Source organism: Marmota flaviventris, chromosome 4, assembly GCF_047511675.1.
Source record: "Marmota flaviventris isolate mMarFla1 chromosome 4, mMarFla1.hap1, whole genome shotgun sequence".
In the NCBI taxonomy this organism is placed as follows: Eukaryota; Metazoa; Chordata; class Mammalia; order Rodentia; family Sciuridae; genus Marmota; species Marmota flaviventris.
Genome location: NC_092501.1, coordinates 51,765,293 through 51,785,280, shown reverse-complemented (window position 1 = coordinate 51,785,280; position 19,988 = coordinate 51,765,293).

The window sequence follows — 19,988 nt, the reverse complement described above, 5'->3', positions numbered from 1 at the left end:
AGGTGCTAAGCAACTCAGTGAGACCCTGTCTCTAAATAAATTAGAAAATAGGGCTGGGGATGTGGCTCAGTGGTCAAGTGCTTCTGTATTCAATCCCCGGTACCCTGCTCAAAAAAGATGCCAATACCTATAATGTATTCAGGAATGGGGGCTATGAACTCTGGGTAGTGGATGGTTGGCAGGTGTCCAAACAGCAGCATGAGCATTTTAACTCGAATTCTTACTGTCCCTATGCTCTCCCTTACCCCTCACTAGCAGTGAACCTGCCTGGGAATTTGTCAGGATGACAAAGCATCAGTATATACTCAACTCCCCGTATAACTCAACAGTATATACTCAACAGTATAACTCACCAATGCTGTTACTCTGAATATTTTTTGAAGACCAATGTACTGCCAATTCTTTTTGGTACCAGGGATGGAACCCAAGAATGCTTAACCACCGAGTCACATCCCCAGCCTTTTTATTTATTTATTTTTTGTTTTAAGAAATTTTAAGTTGCTTAGGACTTCACTAAATTGCTGAGGTTGGGCCTCAAACTTTCGGTCCTCCTGTCTTAGCCTCCTGAGCTGCTGGGATTATAGGCGTGCACCTCCATATCCAGCTCCTTTTCCTTTTTCCTATTAAGAAGTAATAGCCCAAACCTTTTTTCCTTTGGCAAATACTTGCAAAACTGTACCAGGTAGCATTAGATGGTTTATCTATTCTCCTTTCATCTGCTGTGAAGTCCACCCACATCTGTTCGTGGGAGACTAGAAGAGGATCTTCCAGTCTGCCTGGGTGTTACGGACTCCTATTTTCTGCTGCAATCTCTTTGTCTCTCCAAGATCAACTACCAGTTGTGCTGCTTGCTGCAGGGGCCGCCCCACTGATGGGGATAATATTGATACCAGAGCACCATACACGGACGGAGGAGCTGTGTTCAAACACTGTGTCCCTCATCTGGGCAGTAAAAGTCATATCCTGGGAAAGGCTGCCATACATAGCATATTTTAATCCTAGTTCCCACAGATAGTTCTGTGTTCTTCGGTAGTGGCCCAGGTGCATGGGCATAGGAATGGCTCCTGAATTTGGCCACATATTGTGAGTGGCAAGAAGCAGCCAACCTAGTATTGACCCTGCACTTTCATCCGTGGTATTGGCAGAAAGTCGCTGACGTACAGCAGGGGGAGCAGTTACTGAAGCCATTAGAGCCAGTTCTAGACCATTTAACGATGCACCGCCTGCTCTGGTGTCCCACAGCGGGGCAGGGCAGCCACGACAGGACTCTTTCATTTTCTGCCTAAACCTGACCCCAGTTCCACCAGCTCTGCAGGGGTCTAGAGCCTCCAGGTGGTATGTAAATATGTCTCTGGGGCAGGGAGCGCTCTGGATCCTCTCCCTCAGGCTACTCCTGCTAGGTCTTTAACTTTTTGCACCGTTACCACTCCACCTTCCATTATGTTTTCATCCTCCAACTCTACTCTGGAATCACTGGAAATAGTGGACTCGCTGAGTGGGCTTCCCACCCAGGGGCCGCCGTTCTTAGTAGTCAGCGTTGCCCTAACACAGGTCTGGGTCTGCAATGTCCCCTTAATTTAGAATAATGGTGCACTAGGACCTGCAGGTGTTTATCTGCAAGTTCTAAATGCCACAACAGCACCTCCTTGCTGGAGGACTGTGCTAAATGGGCTTTTTTTTTTTTTTTTTTTGGTGGGGGAAGTACTGGGGATTGAATTCAGGGGCACTTGACCACTGAGCACACCCCCAATCCTTTTTGTATTGTATTGAGAGACAGGGTCTCGCTGAGTTGCTTAGCACCTGCCTCACTTTTGCTGAGGCTGGCTCTGAACTCGCGGTCCTCCTGCCTCAGCCTCCAGAGCCCCTGGGATTACAGGCGTGCGCCACCGCTCCTGGCTCTTCTTTTTCTAGTTTCAATCTCCCTGTGCCCTGCAGGGCTGAGCCCTGTGGCGGACTCTGGTCTGTGGCTAGCTTGAATGCTCACAGCAGGTTCCCGGCCACCATGCTGTGGCAACCTTCGTTCCTCTTTTCCATAATTAATTTGGATGCTGCTTTGCACACTTGCTGCACCCCTCTTCACATTTTTGGGATATCCCCATACACACATAGTGGTCCCCACCCTTCCAGTCAGGAAGCCACCTGAAGCCACATGGAGGCTTGTGGCCAACCCAGGACTTCCCCCTGTAGACACCATGTCCCTTACCAACTCCAGAGTCAACCCAACACACTCCTCTTGGGGACCCTGCCAGCCACATGCCACTGCTTCAACCCCAGGGCTGCAAACGCCTCATGCATACTGTTTACCAACCCCCAAAAGAAGGTCTTGGAGGACTCAGCAGAAAGTTTTTTGGACGTTTTACTGCTCGTTGTGTGCTCCTCTGCAGCAGTGGGCTGGGATACAATGGAGGACCGTACCTCGCCTACAGGTGCGGGAGCGTGTAGGGTATGCTGTGTGCCTGCTGCACAGGGGCATTGCTTTAGATGTTCTACGAGTGTGTGCTTTACTTTACAACCAAGGTCACGGTCATGCAGGGCTCAAACCCAGGAAACAGATTCAGGGTCCCAGCAGGTGGAAAAAGGTGTAAGGTGCAGTTGGGACAGTAGACCTGTTCTATCCAGAGGGGACAGCAGCCTCCAGCCTCTGGCCTCCAGCTTCAGCCTCCAGCCAGTTCCATTTTAGCCCTTATTTGGCCCCTGAGTCTTTTCCATGGGTCCTTTTAATATGCAGGCCAAACAAGAAAGGCACACTGCCAACAACTGTTTACATCATTGGGCGCATGCTCACAAGTTATGTTTATGACCTTGAGCAGACATGCTGAGTCAGAGTGTTTATGGCCTTGATTAATCACAACAATACTGATTCCTGACTTCACACCCAAAACAGAACACAGTCGGCCAGAAACCTCTGTGAAGGAGCCTATCTATAGCCATTTGGGGCCTGCCCCAACAGTCACTCTGCTTTGATCCTCACCTAAAGATTGGAGACAAGGGAGTGGCAGTTTTCTGTCTCATTTCTTTCATTATCACATTCTTTAAAGTCCTTATCTCACTGTCAGAACAATAGACTTTCCTAGGCACGGACTAGTATTTACCCCCAAAAGATAGGACCTCACTAAATTACCCCTGTTGGCCTTGAACTTGCAATCTTCCTGCCTCAGACTCCCAAGTATTTGGGATTACAGGTATGTACCTCTGCACCTGGCCCAGATAGGTGCTTAAATAGGTACTTAAACCCAACGAATTCTGTTTCTTTTTTGTTTGTTTGTTCATTATTTCCAGTACTAGGGATTGAATCCAATTGAGCTACATCCCCAGCCCCTTGTTTTAATTTTATTTTGAGACGGGGTCTCACTAAATTGCCAAGGCTGTCCTTGAACCTGCAATTTCCTCTCCCCACCCCGTCGGCCTCCTGAGTCACTGGGATCACAGGTGTGTGCAATTCTTTTAAGACGGGTTTTTAAAGTAACAAAACCCTAATAGACACAGATACTATTGGATTTTTAAAAAGGTTTCCTACCCTGGCACGGTGTGTGGCCTAGTTTGTGTGTGTGGTTTCTGTGTCCTGCAGCCCCTGGGGACAGACAGACCCTACACACTGTAGGGTTCCAGATTCGTAGTGGGTCTGTACCTTCCCCATGAGACCCTCATTACCATGCCTTCAGAAATCGTCCTGGACACAGAGTGACGGCCAAAGGGGAAACTTGAGTTCAGAGGCACCAATGAGGAGGAGGAAGAGGAGGGCGGGGGGGGGGGGCGGCGGTCAGCAGCTCTGCGCTGTCTGCCTCTCCCCTGCCCTGTGTGTTGAGCCACTCACTCCTTCAGCACTCAAGTGTGCAGCTCAAACAATGCCCAGGAACCCTAACTGGCCAACTGACCCCTCCATTCCTGAGTCCTTGAACCTCAGTCCCCTGAGCCTCTAGGACCTTAAGCCCTGGAGGCACAGAGCCTCCCAGGGCCCGGCACTTTGGCCCTTCCTAAGCCCATGTCCTCACCAGCTCCAAATGCCCGGCACCGAGGGCGAGGCAAGACTAGGCGAGCTTTTCCTATGGGACAAATGGGCCCCAGGGAGGACAAGTGGCTCATCAAGGTCACACAGCTCCCTAGTGGTGGGACTGGGCCTCACATTCCTAGACCTCGGCTCTTAGCACCAAGCCTGGGATCAGTCACCTTCCCAAAGAAAGGTGTCAGGCCACAGAACACAGGGAGAAGACAAATACCTCCCCTCTCATCACCTCCACTGCTACCACCGAGTCCTGGCCACCGTCTGTCTCAGCAGGTGGCCTCAGTGGTGTCCTGTAAGTCCCCTGGCTCACCGTGGCCATGATCATGGTGCCTGGTGTGGATGCCACAAGCTCTCCCTCTCCTTCACCTTCCCAGGCCTAAGTCCTGGGGGGTGAGGGAGTCTGCCCCGCCCAGCCCACCCCAGTCATAGTGGTGCCCCTCTCCCGCCTCCTGTCATTGTCCCAAGTCTGTCCGTATCCCCCCCATCCCCCCACTGCCTGGTCCATCAGCAAGAGCAGCATTTATTCAGTCCAGAAAAGGTTCAGAAGTGGAAAGGCTGTCACAGGCATGCATGCTAATTTGAATTTTTTAAATGAAGACACATGTTTTCTGATGGGAAATAAGACCTGCCTTGGTTGACTGCCGTTGACAGGGTGAGATGTGGCGGCCAGCTTCTCGAATCAAAGGAACTGAATCTGCCGCCCCAACATTGGGTGAAAATATATTTGAAGAATATTTACAAGATAGAGCAAGCCACAGAATGCCTTGTTTGCAAATTTCAATTAATGATAAGTCAGGCATGGTGGCGCACACCTGTAATCCCAGCTAGTCAGGAGGTTGAGGAAGGAGGGTCGAAAGTTTGAGGCCAGCCTCAGCAACTTAGAACCTGTCTCAAAATAATAGTTTTTTTTTAAGGCTTGGGATGTGGTTCAGTGGTAGAACACCTGACCAGCACCCCCAGCAATTAAAACAAAAAAAAAAAAAGATTAAATTTTTCAAATGGTTTTAAAGGGTACTGATGGAAAAAAGGTTGATCGTTGTGGTGTTGAATTGATTTTTAAAAAATGCTCATCAGGGCCTAGAGGTGTGGCTCACTGGTAGAACATGCCATGTGCTCCGCATACAGCATCCTGGGTTCCATCTCCAGCAGTAAAGGAAATGCCGGTCAGATGGTACCAGTTGCTGCTCCCCTGTCTCCAGTGGCCCTTTTTGCTGCCCCTCCCTTTTATTGGGGTGGGGATTGAACTCGGGGGCCCAGGGCCACTGAGCCACGCCTCCAGTCCTTTTTGTACTTTATTTAGAGACAGGGTCTCACTGAGTTGCTTAGGGCCTTGCCATCGCTGGGGCTGGCTTTGACCCTCCTGCCTCCGCCTCCTGAGCCGCTGGGATGACAGGCAGGCACCATGGAGCTCACTGTCCCCCTGAACACCCTCAGGTCATTCCTGCAGATATCCTGCAGATACCCATTCCTGAATCTGCTCAATGACACCCGGGGCCCAATGGCCTCCACTTCTCACTCTCTGCCCATCCCCTGTCATCTGTTCTGTCCCCTTCCCTGCCGTTCTAGCACTTGCGGACTTACCTGTCTAGCTCACCTGCGTGTAAGGCTGATGAGGGCAGCGATGGTGCTGCTGTTTCTCCTGAGGCCGTGCCAAGGGCACGGTGCAGCCTCCATAAATGCTTCATGGACACTCATTCAGCAACCGCCTTGAGCACCTGCTGCGTACCACACACTGAGTACAGGTCCCAGGCCCCATCCATGATGCAGAAGCGGTCCTTCCCCTTCAAGTCTCAATTGTTAAACTATTTGTTTACGTTTCTTGTCAGTTAAACATATTTTGAGGGCTGGGGTGTGGCTCAGCAGTACAGCGCTCACCTAGCATGTGCAAGGCCCTGGGTTCGATCCTCAGCACCACATTAAAATAAATAAAATAAAGGTATTGTGTCCAACTACAACTAAAAAATAAATATTTAAAAAACAAAACAAAAAAAAACGTATTTTTGTTTTGTTTTGTTTTGTGTTGTGTTTGTGGTACTGGAGAGTAAACCCAGGGATGCTAAACCACTGAGTTACATACCCAATCCTGTGTTTAAACTTTTTTTTTTTTTTTTTTTAATTTTGAGACAGGGCATTGCTAGGTTGTTTAGGGCCTTGCTAAGTTGCTGAGGCTCGCTTTGAACTTGTGATCCTCCTACCTCAGCCTCCCTAGCCACTGGGATTACAAATATAAGCCACTGTGCCCGACTTTTTCATGATTTTTAAAAATTTTTAATGTTGTTTTTTTCGTTATTGATAGGCCTTTATTTTATTTATTTACATGTGGTGTTGAGATTTGAACCCAGCACCTCACACATGCTAGGTAAGCGCTCCACCACTGAGCCTAAACCCCAGCTCCCTTTTCATGATTCTTAAAGGGATACTCACTGGGAAAACTTTTCAAAAACAAAAATATAAGGAAGAAAAATACAGGCTGGGCACAGTGGTGCATGCCTGCGATCCTAGTGGCTCAGGAAGCTGAGGCAGGAGGATCTCCACTTCAAAGCCAGCCTCAGCAACAGAAGCACTAAGCAACTCAGTGAGACCCTGTCCCTAAATAAAATACCAAAAAGGGCTGGGGTTATGGTTCAGTGGTTGAGTGCCCCTGAGTTCAATCTCCAGTAAGCTCCCCCACCAAAAAAAAAAAAAAAAAAGAAAAATACAGTTCTCTCATAATTCTGTGCCTATTGGCCGATGATCAGATCCAGAAAGCCTAGCATTCCCCTGCCCACCCCTGGGTCTCCAGATGACCAACCTCACCCCTGAGTTTGGAACAGCTAGAATAGCACCCTTTTGGTGATGGGGCTCTGGAGAAACAGGGGAAAACTGTTAGAGAAAACAGGTGTATAGTGACAGCTGGTATCCAGTTTGAGTCAAAGGTAAGCATTATTAGTTGCTGAAAGGCCCTAAGGTTGGTTAGGGCCCCAAGAAAAAGAAAGTGGCATTACTAGAAAATGAAATGGAGAGTTACCTCTTGGCAGGTGCTGGGGCAGGTGGGGGGGTGCAGAGCGGGGTGGTGGAGACGGGCTCACCCCTGCAGAGGGCCATCTGGTGAGCAGTAGCAAGGCACTTGGATGCATTGCTTCCTTTTAGTCTAGTTATTTGACTGCTGGAAACTGGTCCCAAGACTGAAGGCCAAGAAGGCATAAGGTACAGAGATGCTTCTCACCACCCAAGTCAGAAAGGTAAAGACTGGAGGAGCTCCACAGGTCAGGTAGGAAAATATCATTACTTTTTTTTTGACAGGGGAGGTACTAGTGATATGGAAAGCTTGGTCCCTGTCCTCGATGTCAATCCAATAATGAAGACATGGTTTTGAGAAAAAGAAAAAAGAAGGTTTATTGTTTTGCTAGCAAAGGAGAAACACAGAGGATTCCTGTCCCAGAGGCTGTGATTCTGCCCATCAAGGGGAGCAGGGGGCTTTTAAAGAGGTGGTTCAAGGGCACATTCCACAGTTCTCTGTTCAGAGTTGTAATCTACTTGTTAATTGGGGAGATAGTCATTTCTGAGATCTTCTAGTGCCTTCCCCAAAGTCTGGATTATTTCATTTCTATGGTGGGTGTGTGCTCAAGGACAGATCACTCTGCCTAGGCTGGTGAAGAAAGGAAACCCGGTCCTCCCTGAGATTAGGCTGGGGGAGAGATTAAGGAGGATCAGGGAGAGAGGAGGAGAAAGAAACATGTCTATTTAAAAACTAAGTCTCAGTGATAGAGAAGAAAGGGCTATATCCAAAGTATAAAGTGGACCACTGTTACACTAGGGATGGAACCCAGGGACTCAACCACTGAGCCACACCCCCAGCCCTTTTTATTTTATTTTATTTTTTATTTTGAGACAGAGTCTTGCTAAATTACTTAAGGCCTTGATAAATTTCGGAGGCTGGCTTTGCATTTGTAATCCTTCTGCCTCAGCCTCCTGAGTTGCTGGGATTACAGGCATGCATCACCACGCCTGGCTCTCACTTTTTTCTGATTATAATATTTTTCTGGTAGAAAAAAAATATTAAACAATGTAGATGTATATGAGAGTAAAAAGGAAAGAAACTCTGTAATGCCTCTGATTGCTGGAATATCAGCATTAACAGTCAATATCGTCTTCACTACACATACATAAACATTAGTACACCATACACTTATATACACACCTACATACACATATGCACACAAATATACAAATCTAAACACATACACATATATGTATATATACATACAAATATACATATATTTAGTGTATTTTTGCACAAAAAAATGGGACTATATCCAAATGCACTTTTGAAACTTGCATTTTTTTCGTGTAATATATCCATTTCTCCATGTCATTTACATTTAACAGCATCGTTCCTTTTGATGGTTGTTTAATGTCCCACTGTGGGAGGCAAAATCTTTTTTGGAGTGGGGGGTAACAAATCCCTTCTATCTAGACCTTGGTGCTATTCTCCTCCCCCATTTTTGGGGGGGTGGGGATGACACTGGGAATGGAACCCAAAGCCTTGTATATGCTAGGCAAGCACTTCACCCCTGAACTCCAGCCCCAGCTCTGTTTCTTATTATTTTAATCATGACATAGAGCTCTGCAGTGAACATATATCCTGGCACATGTTTTTTCCTAGAAGTGGAATTTCTAAGGCAAACAATGCATGTCTGATGCTTTTACTCTGTATTATCAAATTCTCTGTAGAAGATGGTACAGGAATGAGTTTAAGGGAAGCACCCATTTTCCAACACTTTTGCAGCATTCAAAATTTCATCCATGCCAGTGAGATAAGGTGGGAAAATGTCTCTTTGCTGGCTTAATTTGTGTTTCTTTAAATCTTGGTGACAATCCTCTTCACAGGTCTACAGATTGTTTGGACTTTTTTTTTTTATTTTTTATTTATTTATTTTGTGTGTGTGTGTGTGTGTGTGTGTGTGTGTGTGTGAATTGCCTAGATCTTTGGGTGGTTATTTATTAAGACTGTATTGCATGGTACTGGTACCAAAACAGGCGGGTGGACCAATGGTACAGAATAGAGGACACAGAAACCAATCCACAAAACTACAACTATCTTATATTTGATAAAGGGGCTAAAAGCATGCAATGGAGGAAGGATAGCATCTTCAACAAATGGTGCTGGGAAAACTGGAAATCCATATGCAACAAAATGAAACTGAATCCCTTTCTCTCGCCATGCACAAAAGTTAACTCAAAATGGATCAAGGAGCTTGATATCAAATCAGAGACACGCCGTCTGATAGAAGAAAAAGTTGGCTACGATCTACATACTGTGGGGTCGGGCTCCAAATTCCTCAATAGGACACCCATAGCACAAGAGTTAATAACTAGAATCAACAAATGGGACTTACTCAAACTAAAAAGTTTTTTCTCAGCAAAAGAAACAATAAGAGAGGTAAACAGGGAGCCTACACCCTGGGAACAAATCTTTACTCCTCACACTTCAGATAGAGCCCTAATATCCAGAGTCTACAAAGAACTCAAAAAATTAGACAATAAGATAACAAATAACCCAATCAACAAATGGGCCAAGGACCTGAACAGACACTTCTCAGAGGAGGACATACAATCAATCAACAAGTACATGAAAAAATGCTCACCATCTCTAGCAGTCAGAGAAATGCAAATCAAAACCACCCTAAGATACCATCTCACTCCAGTAAGATTGGCAGCCATTATGAAGTCAAACAACAACAAGTGCTGGCGAGGATGTGGGGAAAAGGGTACACTTGTACATTGCTGGTGGGACTGCAAATTGGTGTGGCCAATTTGGAAAGCAGTATGGAGATTTCTTGGAAAGCTGGGAATGGAACCACCATTTGACCCAGCTATTCCCCTTCTCGGTCTATTCCCTAAAGACCTAAAAAGAGCATGCTACAGGGACACTGCTACATCGATGTTCATAGCAGCACAATTCACAATAGCAAGACTGTGGAACCAACCTAGATGCCCTTCAATAGAAGAATGGATAAAAAAAAATGTGGCATTTATACACAATGGAGTATTACTCTGCATTAAAAAATGACAAAATCATAGAATTTGCAGGGAAATGGATGGCATTAGAGCAGATTATGCTAAGTGAAACTAGCCAATCCCTAAAAAACAAATGCCAAATGTCTTCTTTGATATAAGGAGAGTAACTAAGAACAGAGTAGGGACGAAGAGCATGAGAAGAAGATTAACATTAAACAGGGATGAGAGGTGGGAGGGAAAGGGAGAGAGAAGGGAAATTGCATGGAAATGGAAGGAGACCCTCAGGGTTAAAAAAATTACATACAAGAGGAAGTGAGGGGAAAGGGAAAAATAATACAAGGGGGAGAAATGAATGACAGTAGAGGGGGTAGAGAGAGAAGAGGGGAGGGGAGGGGAGGGGAGGGGAGGGGGGATAGTAGAGGATAGGAAAGGCAGCAGAATACAACAGACACTAGTATGGCAATATGTAAATCAATGGATGTGTAACTGATGTGATTCTGCAATCTGTATACGGGGTAAAAATGGGAGTTCATAACCCACTTGAATCAAAGTGTGAAATATGATATGTCAAGAACTATGTAATGTTTTGAACAACCAAAAATAAAAATTAAAAAACATTAAAAAAATTTTAAAAAGACTGTATTGCCTTAATAATTGGAACAGTAATATAAATCTTACTTTTTAAAAATGCTTCCATCTTTACTCCATGATCTCCAAATCCAAAAGCAGAGAATTTTGCGTGAAAATCACACACACAGAGTGAACTGATGGCAGAGTCCTGGGGGGACAGCAGAAGTTCTGGTCCAGGCCAGCTTGGCTCCTCACTTGGGATAGGGTTCATGCAGCATTTCCCCAGGATTCTTGGGGGTTCCACTTTCTCTTACAAGATCAGTGGACTTCAATATCTTAATATGAAATGGTACCCAGATAGCCCAGTATTTCTTAACCCTAGTTTGCCCCTTTAGAGAAACTGGAAGAACTTTTTTTAAAAAAAAAGTGGGAGATGAGGGGTACTATGGATTGAATTCAGATGCACTTGACCACTGAGCCACATCCCCAGCCCTATTTTGTATTTAGAGACAGGGTCTCACTGAGTTGCTTAGGGCCTCACAGTTGCTGAGGCTGGCTTTGAACTCACAATCCTCCTGCCTCAGCCTCCCGAGTCACTGTACCAGCTAAAACATTTTTTAAAAAGGCACTCGCTCACAATTCCCAGAGATGCTGAGTCAATGGCTTTTAAAGGTGCTCAGATGATTCTTATGTGCAACAAGGGCTGAGGACCCCACATCTGAGCAGGGCTGCTCTGCTGAAAGCCATGCACAGCCACATTCTCCATCATGCCCCTCCGTTCACTCCCCAGTCACCCCAAGGATGTCTCTGGAAGACAGCAATGCTCACCACTATATCACCAACACAAGGAGGGTCTCCTCAGACCACAGGTGCTCCAGGAATTCCTGAGACTCCTTGATGCCTCAACTCCAAATTTGTAGAGTAGAACACCATGCAACCATAAAACACAGCAAGGTAACCTGCATGTGCCAATTGTGAAATTTCCTATGATGCATATTTAATGGAGAAAAACAAGTTACTGAACATCATATACTATATATGATCCTTCTATTTAAAAAAAGCCTACATATACCTAATATATAATTTTATGTATATTTGTGCATGTATACAAACACTTGGACTCTAGGTGGTCAGTACCCTGATCACAATTTGTGGTTATGCATTCATTTTCCCACTTATCTGTCAACCTCTGTCACTAGACTGTTAGCTCCAGGGAAGCTGGGAACTGGCCTATTCACCAGCGGAGCTCTAGAGTCAAAACATTCCCTACGCAGGCGCAGTGGTGCATACTTGTAATCCCAGAGGCTCAGGAGACTCAGGCAGGAGGATCTCAAGTTCAAAGTCAGCCTCAGTGACTTAGCAAGGCCCCAAGCAGCTCAGTGAGACTCTGCTCTAAATAAAATATTTTTTAAAAGAGCTGGGAGTTTGGCTCAGTTGTTAAGTTCCCTGGGTTCAATTCCCAGTTTAAAAATAAAATTCCCTACCATGTCCTTCTCCGTTTTATTTGTTAAAAGACAAACAAATCGAGAAAGAAAAGAGGGCTGGGGGTGTAGTCCAGTGATGGGGGGTTGTCTGTCACCAGTGAGGCCCTGGGAAAGAAGAGAGGAAGGGAGGGAGGGGAGAGAGAAAAACAGAAACTACAAATGTAACATGTTGAAAGAAGGAAAAGCAAGACGACCCTAGCTTCCTAGCTGCCCATCGGCCCCCATCCAAGCCTCCTATTTGGGGGAATATCTCCCGGGAGGGTCCCAATGCTATAAGTGACTGAAGGGCCTCAAGTCACCACTCTTGGGATTTCCAAAATAACAAGGAAGTCAGGCCTTATTAAGGCAGACCCCACCAGCCAGCCATGGAATTTGATCCCCGAAGGACTCGTTTGACATGCAGCAGAACGTGAAGGCGTTTTGTTTGGTATTTTAAAACAATTTGCTAGTTGCCAACACTAAAAATCTAGAAATTACTTTATACCTCGCCGGTCGGTGGCAGAGCGCTTACCTTGGCTGTGAGGTTCTGGGTTCTGTCCCCAGCACCACAATAAGAACTAAAAAGGTGTGTGTTGGGGGGGGGGGATTGAAGAGTTGTTAGAGTCTCATTTTTGCAACTTAACTGATTGAATATTCTAAAAATTTTTTTATTATGAAATAAAACGGATACAGAAAAACGTATGGTTCAACTTCTCCAAGGTGAACACCACGGAAACAACAACAACAAAAAGCAGCCACCTTTGCCAGCCGCTCAGCAGTGCCCTCCCTACTCCACGTGCCCGTGCCCAGCCGCACCGCCCCTCCTTCCTGCGGCAACAGCGACTTTAGCCTGACTTTGACCCCAGACCCTGACTGCATCTTAACCCAAATCGGCTGCGGCAGGCCGGGGCCCGTTCTCCCTGCGCCCACGCCCTCTGCTCCCCACTCCCGGGTTGCACAAGGCACTCTCGGCCCCAGGACCCGGGGCACGCGCGCAGTCCCCATCCGCTTTCGAAATGCAGCTTTATGCAATCCTAGCAGCCCGAGCTTTAGTTTCCCCCAGAAGGAGAAGCGAAAGAGGATGGGAAACCCGAGGAGCAACCTCCAGGACAGCGGCGGGGGCGGGGGCGGCGGGGCGCAGCGGAGCGCGGGAGGGAGCTGCGGGTAGAGCCTCCCCCGCCCCCCCCCCCACCGCAGGCCGACTGGCGGTGGGCTTAGACCCGTGCTGGGAGCACACGCGTCCTGCAGGAGGCACTGGAAGCGAGAGAGTGGTGTGACAGTCCAAACACCAAGCTGCCATCGCGTCGCGCACCTTTCCAGAGTGTTAACTGACTCTAAAATTGCTGTGACATTCCCCGCCACCGCCCCTGCTTCTATTATCTGGTCCTTCTGGGGACACCTGCTTCAAGATGCCACTTGGTCTCCCAGCTCGGCTGGGCATTCTCTCTTAGGAGGGAATTTCTCTTAGGAGCCCCGCCTGCCTGAGCCAGTGTCATCCAGACCAGGAACCTTGGAAGAGCTCCTCCTTCTCACGTGCCCCAGTCTCCTTGTTTGTGGAATGGGGGACCCAGTGTGGTGCTAAGAACAAGGCCCAGCACAAGATGCCACCTTCACCCTGAGACAGGAAGGAGCCCCGAGGCCTGAATTTCACCCCTGCCCATTTCCTTACCCCAAGAGGCCCTTGCTGGCTCTCTGGCAAGTCTCCTGCACTGGGACTCTGTTTCCCAGCTCTAAAATGAGTGGGTGAAGACACTCAGGAATTTTATATTAATGCTATAAATGACCAGTTCTGCTTCCAAGCCCCAGCTTCCCCTCTGCTCCCTGTCTGGATCCTCCCTCTCTGCATCCTCCCAGGCCTAACCCCTATAACAAGGAAGTCAGGCCTTATTAAGGCATCTTAACACAAATCCGCTGGGGGCCAGGCCGGGTAGGTGTTGGAAAGCATCACAGAGGCCAGGGGCCGTGGCCCACAGCTGTAATCCCAGTAGCTGGAGAGGCTGAGGCAGGAGGATCTCAAGTTTGAGGCCAGCCTCAGGTTCACCGGTTTGAGTCCCAGAACCCGCCCCCTCAACACACACACAAATAATTTTTCTTCAGTTTAGTTGTCAATAATGTAAGATTAGTATCACACATACTATTTGGGTCACTTTCCTGCAGGGTGACACACAGTCAAGTTCTTAGATGGCCCACAGGAGCTCTTTTGAGTTCTTGACACTGAGATTCTGCTCTGAGTGTTTGAAGCCAAAGAACTGCATCAGTGTGCAACTTGGAGCCTGGACCAGCACATGCAGGAGGGATTTTGCAGTCAGGGACGCCGAGACTCCATAGACGAAAAATTCTACAAGGCCAAAGCCTGTCCTTGCTCCCAGAAATGTCACGCTGGGCTCTATGGTGCTGTAGGTCCAGCATGTTAGACATTTCAGACCCTTGCCCTTCACTGTTGAGGGTTCCTCATTCGCCCTCCTTTGGAGGTGCATTCCTCAGGGTGAAAGTCAAGGCCACTTTCCGACTTCCTTGGGGCCTGGCCCTGACCTCTCTTCAGCCCTCTTCCCTCTCTTTGTGCCATAACCTGACACCATCCCTGCCTCTGTAACCCATTCCCGCCTCCATGGGTGGCTCATCCTCTGACCCAGGACCCGGGATCCCCTGTCTCCCACCCCCAGGGACCCACTTTCTTCGGGTGCCCGTAAACAGGGTGCTTTGCCCATGAGAGAACTTTCCACAGTCTTCCTCTTTCACACTCTGGTCAGGAGCCAGGCATGGGAACCTGACCCTTCCTCTTCTGGGAGAAGAGCCTGGGTGTCATACCCCGGCCTCTTCAGCCACACCCTTTCCCACAGCTCGTCTCCCCTGACTTTCCCCAAGGAAGCCCCTTTTAGTCCCTGGGGGGCACCAACACCTTCGGCCTTCGGTTCCATTCATTCTCCTTAGGACTCAGTCTGTGAGGAGTGTGGACTGTGGTCATCAGCGCTGCCTTGGGCAGAGTCAAGAGATCTAAAACTGTCCTGCCCCTGTGGACTCCCAGCTCTACTGGGGAGAGAGCCCCACAAACCAGCATAGGGAGAGGAAATTCTGGCTGGTGAGTAGGGCCTGCAGCGTCTTCCAGGGGTCAGGGAGGGCTTCCTGGAGGAGGCAGTATCTAAGGTGAGAAGTGGGGGCAGGTTAGCCAGGCAGACGGGGTCAGGTAGGGGAGTCGGCTCCAGGTGGAGGAAGAGCATGTGCAGAGGCCCTGAGGAGAGAGGCCACCGCGCCATCCAGGGCCCTGCAGAGATGAGGCTGGTCCTGGCGGACGCCTGGTCCCCAGGCTGAGAGCAGTTTCAGGAGTCTGGATACTACATCCCCTACTGTGGCTAGCTGTCCCAGGTCCTCCAGGCCCTGAAATCCTGCAGCTTCTTGAAGACAAGGTCAGACAGGTTCTATTCAGCATGCTTGTCTGACCTCCCCAGCAAGCGCCTGTGGACAGGCCAGTGCCTTCCCAGCCCAGGGCTGTGGACATAGCCAGGGCCACCAGAGGGGCTGGCCTGAACCTTGCAGGGTGCTTACTGGGGTTCCTGCCTCAATTACCCACCAAGGGGTCTATGGTGTGCAAGAGGTCCTCGGCTCCAAAGGGTAGTCCAAGGGGCTCCAGCAGGTAGAGGCATTTGGGGTACTCGGTGAGTCCGTTTGGGTGGGTACAGCAATGCGGGTGGCCCTGCCAGCATTTGGGTCAGAGGCCGGGAAGGTGGCGCACTGTGGAGTGCTCAGAGCTCCCAGAGACAGAAAAGCTCCCCCAGGTGTCCTCTCCTGGTTTCCAATGGCCTTTCAGAGACTCTGTCAGCCACCAAACCTCCTTTCCTACCTAGGAAACTGTGCTGGGGTTTGTTTGTTTCTTTCTTGTGCAGATTTTGAAACATACTCTGGGCACACAAATGAGTGGAAGACTGTACTTTGTTTGCTACGAACCTTCACCGAACCTTCACCGAGAGATTTAACCATTTCAAAGAAATGACATTGGGCTGGGATGTAGCGGGGCGGTGGAGGACACGCCAGGCCCTGGGGCTGATCCCAGCCACAAAAAGAAAAAAGAAAGAAAATCAGAGCCCTGCCAGCAGCTTTCTTGTGATTCAAGTCCCCAAACAGACTCCTTAAGACCATCCATGTGTGTGGCGGGCACCTGTGACATAAGTGGCTGCCAACTTCAAGTCTGCTATCAAGAGGCACGTAGGTTTGTGATAAATTACGACTTTCTCTGTATTTTTTTTTCTTTTTAAAAAAAAAAAAAAAATATATATATATATATATATATATATATATATATATATATATATATATAGTTTTAGTTGTGGAAGAAAATTTATTTTTATTTATTTTTATGTGGTGCTGAGAATCGAACCCAGGGCCTCACACATGCTAGGCAAGCGCTCTGCCACTGAGCCACAACCCAGCCCTGTATTTTTTTCTTTAAATATTTTAAATATTTTTTCTTTAAATATTTTAGTCGGGGCACTTTACTGACTTTTGCAGTTGAATGTGTCATGGGTACATTCTCCTAGAGTCCCTAAATGCCTTTCCTGACAGTAGGAAGACAGTATTGGCTTTTCACTGTGAGGACATTTGATGACTCAGAAGCCACTCTGGTGAAACTACTGGAACCTCAGCAGAAGCAAGGCCCCACACAGGGCTGGTGGCCCCACACAGGGCTGGTGGCACCATGTTCTGCAGAGACACACTCGCGATGCCAAGATGTCGTAAAAAAGCACTTTGGTTGCGTCTGAGCCCCTGAGTCTGTGTGTCTGGGTGTTCTGGTGAGGGAATGTGTCATAGCTGGAATATGAGGTGTCCCCAAAGCTCCTGTTTACATAGGAATGTCTGGAGGTGACATGGTTGGACTGTGAGACCTGCAAACAAATCGATCAGCCCACGCTATCTAGGATGGATGATGGACTGGGTGGTCACTGTGGCCGGGGCTGTGGCTAGGAGGCCTGCCCTGGAGAGGCCCATCTAACCTGCAGCCCCTCTCCTCCCTCTCCTGCGCCATGAGTGGGGCCACTTTCTTCCCCGACGCCCTTCCACCAAGATGGTTCTCCTGCCTCATCTTGGGCCCAGATCAGTGGTGTCTGCCCACCATGGACTGAACCTCTGACAGCACGAGCACAATCAGCTTTTCCCCCTCTAAGCTGTTTTTTTGCCAGGTATTTTGGTCACTGTGACAGAAAGCTAACTGACACAGAATAGGAAGTGCGCAGGAAGCACTTCAGCTGCGGGTTAGAGTCAGAGTTGAACTGGCCTCTGCCCAGGGAGCGCCATTTTTACCTGGAAGAATGACTAACCGACCACCTGACTCATGGAGACAGACTTTTGCAGACAGACGTTTTCTCAAGTCATCTCTTGGAATATCCGTGTGATTTAATGATCTCAGATTCTCCAGATGGCTGAAACATGATGCTGTAAGGCCAGGGTCAGGTAAAAGATCCACTCAAAGGACAAGAGAGGGGCATGCATTGTCATGGGACAGAGCACACAATGCCCACCATGTCCTTCTGGATTCCTCATGGCAACCAATCTTTAAGAAACACATCTTTGGGGCTGGGGCTGGGGCTCAGTGGTAGAGCACTTGCCTAGCATGTGTGAGGCCCTGGGTTAGTGTCTCAATACCACATATAAATAAATAAAAAATAAAGATCCACCGACAACTAAAAAACTATCTTAAAAAAGGTAAAGAAACCAATCTTTTAAGAAACTTGGTGCAGCATCAAGCTACAAGCATCCGAAAAGAGTCTTAAAATACTCCTCTTTCCCAACTGTGTGTTTGTGTGAAGTTGGATTTTGTTCAATTGAAACAATAAATTGCCCAAAAAACCCAATAAATTGCGACAGACTAAAAGCAGAAGTAGAGATAAAGACCAATGTTCTATTAAGACAGTCTTCCTTGGTTTTTATTTTATTTATTTATTTTTGTGGTTCTGGGGACTGACCCCAGGGACTCTCTGTCACTGGGCTGCACTCCTGGCCCTTTTTATTTTTTAATGTTGATAGGATCCCACTAACTGGTCCAGGCTGGCCTTGAATTTGCAGTCGCCTTGCCTCAGCATCTCAATTATTGTTACTTTTTGATAAGTTGATTAATATTTGGGTCCTTAAAAATTTTTAAGGTTGTAACAGTGGCCCAAGATCCAAAAGTCTGAGAACCCAACTAATCAACACATATGAAAACAGGAAGGGAACACTTCAAGATCCGTAGTGTGAAGAAGGACACGTTGGTCTACATCTTCATTCCTCGCAGGGTGGCTAAATAAAAACGACAGAACATCCAAGCGTTGGCAAGGATGTGGAGCCATTGGAACCATCACACCCTGTGGCTAGGAATGTAAATGGAGCAGCCACTATGAGAACAAAAGTCTGAAAGTGCCTCAAAAATATTAAATGTAGAGTTATATCTACGTGTAGATGCATGGTGTATCTACCCAGGAGGATTGAAGATACGCAAACTCATGCATAAGCTTCCATAGGAGTATTATTCCTAACAGTCAAAAGTAGAGGGACCCGGTGTGGTGGTGCACGCCTGTAATCCCAGCAGCTCAGGAGGATCCCAAGTTCAAAGCCAGCCTCAGCAATTTTGTGGGGCCCCTGAGCTATTTAGTGAGAAACTGGCTATGGATGTGGCTCAATGGCTAAGCACCCCTGGATTCAATTCCTAGCGCCCCCCCCCCCCAAAAAAAAAAGAGAGAAAGGGCTCAAATGTCAGTCAGCTCATGAGTGGATACAATGGGGTATGGAATAGAGTTTTGCAATAAAAAGGAGTGAAATGCTGATTCAGGCTGCAACATGGATGAGCCTTGAAAACACGGTTCCAAGGGGCAGAAGCCAGTCACACACAGTAAGCCACATATTGTATGATCTGTTTACGGGAAATGTCCGGAACAGGCAAAACGCAGACTAGAGACAGATCTCTAGAGGCAGAAGTCAGATTTGTGGCTGCCTGGGCTGGAGCGGGAATAGGACTGTAACAGTTTGGGGAGGGGGGTTTTCCTTGTGAGAACGATGACAATGTTTTGAAACTAGATTTTGATAATCTTTGCCCAGCTCTATCAATACACTAAAAACAGCCAGGTGTGGTAGCTCATGCTTGTAGTACCAGTGACTAAGGGGCTGAGGCAGGAAGACCCCAGGTTCAAGGACAGCATAGACAATTTAGCGAGACCCTGTTTCAAAATAAAAAGTAAAAAGGGCTGGTGAGGTACCTCATGGCTTCAATGCCCAGTACCCCCCAGAAAACACCCAAAACATTTCATTCCTATTTATGGCTGGGTAATTTTCCAACCAAACAATGAATGATATGTTTTTTAAAGGATTAGGTGTATAGTAAATGAATTCTGTCTCAATGAAGTTGCATTAAAATACAGAAATTTACTTTTTAAAAGGCTGGAGTTGGGTGAGAAAACCTGTTGGATGCAAGTGTTGATAACACTGTCCTCTAGTGGCCACGCTAAGCATAGCACCAGGGAGGTGAGGATGTTGTCACTTGCTATCATGAGACTGACCACAAGAGGGCAGAAAAATACAACATTTACTGTGTTAACAAGGCAGCCCGTTCTCCACGTGGGTCCTATGGATCCTTCACATCTATGTAGCCTGGTGGCTAGGCACTGGGGCAGAGGGGGAGGAAGAGCCAGACCTGGCAGGAGTGCCCAGTGACCATGCCTGAAGTGCCCCCATGAGCAGGCTTAGCTCTGTCTCCTCTGGCTAGGAAGAACACAGCCCTGACTCCTAAACCCAGAGACTGAGGACACAGAATCAGGCAGCAGTTTTTGGATGTCTCTGGCCATAACTGTGCTTGACTCTGGGAAAACTTGACATATAAAAATCTTGCAATCTCTAGTATACGCCTAATAAAACCATCTGCCCACTCATTTGATTGAGAAAAGACACTTGAGCACATGCAAAGAGCCAGGGGCTGTCCTGCTCCCTGAGGG